This window comes from Cebus imitator, unplaced genomic scaffold (genome assembly GCF_001604975.1).
Source record: "Cebus imitator isolate Cc_AM_T3 unplaced genomic scaffold, Cebus_imitator-1.0 Scaffold204, whole genome shotgun sequence".
Lineage (NCBI taxonomy): Eukaryota > Metazoa > Chordata > Mammalia > Primates > Cebidae > Cebus > Cebus imitator.
In genome coordinates, this window is record NW_016107519.1 from 3,572,900 (window position 1) to 3,576,056 (window position 3,157).

At 47.2% G+C, this 3,157-nt stretch overlaps 1 protein-coding gene across 1 annotated transcript in view; it reads right to left on the reverse strand.

The window, feature by feature from the left end:
* PARP4 (poly(ADP-ribose) polymerase family member 4) overlaps positions 1 to 3,157 on the reverse strand; it is a 95,314-nt gene that overhangs the window by 85,397 nt on the left and 6,760 nt on the right. The window lies entirely within an intron of this gene.

Below are 3,157 nucleotides of genomic sequence, written 5' to 3' on the forward strand. Positions count from 1 at the left end.
ATTTTTTGTAGTTTTAGTAGAGACGGGGTTTCACCATGTTGACCAGGATGGTCTCGATCTCTTGACCTCGTGATCCACCCGCCTCGGCCTCCCAAAGTAATTTCTAGCTTTTATGGCTGATATTACAACACCAAAATCCCCTTTGTATAGGCTCATAATATACCTCTTAATAAAAACATGACAGATTTCAGTTACACATCAAGTGTGTGACTCAAGAACATGGAAGCATTTATTTCTAAACTAAAAATTAACATGTGATAGTGAAACCATATATATATATAATTCTATGCATTCAAAAAGACTCATTATGTGGGTTTCTGTTAAGACATTCTGGGGAAAAACCGAACAACTGGAAATAAAAATATACAACTGTGTTGAAATGGATTATGTATGTGTGTGGATACACATACATATTCTGCGGTTGGGTTAATTTAATTCTTTTTTTTTGGAGATGGAATCTCACTTTGTAATCCAGGCTGGAGTGGAGAGGCACAGTCTTGGCTCACTGCAACCTCCGCCTCCCTGGTTCAAGCAATTCTCCTGCCTCAGCCTCTCCCCTGCCTCAGCCTCCCAAGTAGCTGGGACTGCAGGCACGCACCACCACATGTAGCTAATTTTTGTAGTTTTAGTAGAGACAAGGTTTCACCATGTTGGCCAGGCTGCGCTCAAACTTCTGACCTCAAGTAATCCGCCTGCTTCAGCCTCCCAAAATGCTGGGATTACAGGTGTAAGCCACCGCACCAAGTTTGGGTTAATTTAATTCTTTTACTGTACCATACATTCTCACATACAGAAATGAATTACTTCTAAGAAAAATTAGCATATTTTGCTCTGAAATATGTATTTAACAATAAACTAATACATGGTGAAATATTGAGTTTAATTTCCAGTAACTATTTTTCAATTTTTTTTTTTTTTTTTTTTTTTTTGACAGAGTCTCTCTCTGTTGCCCAGGCCGGGATGCACTGGTGTGATTTCAGTTCACTGCAACCTCCATTTCCTGGATTCAAGCGATTCTCCTACGTCAGACTCCCAAGTAGCTGAGATTACAGGCGCCCACCACCATGCCTGGCTCATTTTTGTATTTTTAGTAGAGACGGAGTTTTGCCATGTTGGCCAGGCTGGTCTCGAACTCCAGATCTCAAGTGATCCGCCTGCCTCGGCCTCTCAAAATGCTGGGATTACAGGTGCAGGCGTGAGCCACTGGGCTGGCCTCCCCTACTTTTTTTTTTTTTCTTTGAGACAGGGTCTCACTCTGTTTCCCAGGCTGGAGTGCTGTGGCAGATCTCGGCTCACAGCTGCCTTCTGGGTGTTAGGTTTCAAGGGAAGGCAAGGGTTAAAGAAAGACATACACACACCACACACACACACACACACAGACACAGAGAGAGAGAGAGAGAGAGAGAGAGAGGGCGCGCGCTTGACGGCAAATGCAGGCTTTCTGTCCATCGTTTGCTGGTTTTATGCTGGACAGTTGCTGTCCAGCCCTCACTCACTGTTTCTCTCTCTCTCTCTCTATCTCTCTCTCTGTGTGTGTGTGTGTGTGTGTGTGTGTGTGTGTGTGTGTGTGTGTCTTTCTTTAACCCTTGCCTTCCCTTGGAAACCTAACACCTGGAAGGCAGAGGTTGCAGTGAGGGGAGATCTGACACCTCACTCCAGCCTGGGCAACAGAGTGAGACCCTGTCACAAAAAAAAAAAAAAAAAAAAAAAAAAGAAAGGCTGGGTGCGGTGGCTCATGCCTGTAATCCCAGCACTTTGGGAGGCTGAGGTGGGTGGATCCACGAGGCCAGGAGATGGAGACCATTCTGGCCAATATGGTGAAACCCCATCTCTACTAAAAATACAAAAGTGATCTGAGTGCAGTGGCAGGAGCCTATGATCCCAGCTACTTGGGGGGCTGAGGCAGGAGAAACACTTGAACCCAGGAGGCGGAGTTTGCAGGGAGCTGAGATCTCGCCAATGCACTCCAGCCTGGCAACAGAGCAAGGAGTTGAAAACAAAACAGGCCGGGCGCGGTGGCTCATGTCTGTAATCCCAGCAATTTCAGAGGCCAAGGTGGGTGGATCACGAGGTCAAGACATCGAGACCATCCTGGCCAAGATGGTGAAACCCCGTCTCTACTAAAAATACAAAAATTAGCGGGGCAAGGTGGCGCGCACCTGTAGTCCCAGCTACTCGGGAAGCTGAGGCAGGAGAATCGGTTGAACCTGGCAGGCGGAGGTTGCAGTGACCCGAGATTGAGCCACGGCACTCCAGCCTGGTGACAGAGTAAGACTCTGTTGCAAAAAAACAAAACAAAATAACAACAAAACCAAAACGTACAGGGGACCAACCTAATGCCACAGCCACCCCTGCTTACAGGCTGGTGGGTACTTACAGGTATGAGCGAGAGGGGTCTGGGCAGCATGGCGCATTGCCTGGCAGGATATTGATAAGATGTTCCCATGATTTGTACTGATTTGTAACCCTGAATAGGGGTTCTGGCCCTTTTATAGGCGGGATGTCGTCATGATGTTCCTGGACCTTTGCCCAGTAAGATATGATAGGGATGTTTCTTTAGATGAGGCTCTGTTGGAATTGTGGTCAGGTGGTTAGGAAGGATGCTTCTCAACCCTCGAACCACCAAGAAACGCTTCACTTTGACCAAGGTCTGCAAAACAGCGGGAGTTTACAAAATGGTGAGGTTTGGATTAACACAGGGTTCAAGCGATTCTCCTGCCTCAGCCTCCCTCTCGAGTAGCTGGGATTACAGGCGGGCGCCACCACGCCCCATTAATTTTTTATATTTTTAATAGAGACAGGGTTTCGCCATGTTGCCCAGATTGGTATTTGTCAATTTTTAAAAGCAAGGAGGCCGGGGCGGTCACTCACGCCTGTAATACCAGCACTTTGGGAGGCCGAGGCAGGCAGATCACAAGGTCAGGAGATCAAGACACCCTGGCCAACATGGTGAAACCCTGCCTCTACTAAAAATACAAAAATTAGCCGGGTGTAATAGTAGGCACCTGTAGTCCCAGCTATTCAGGAGGCTGAAGAAGGACAATTGCTTGAACGCGGGGGGCGGAGGTTGCAGTGAGCCGAGATCACTCAATTGCACTCCAGGCTGGGCGACCAAGCTAGACCTTGTCTCAAAAAAAGCTAGACCCTGTGTCAAAAA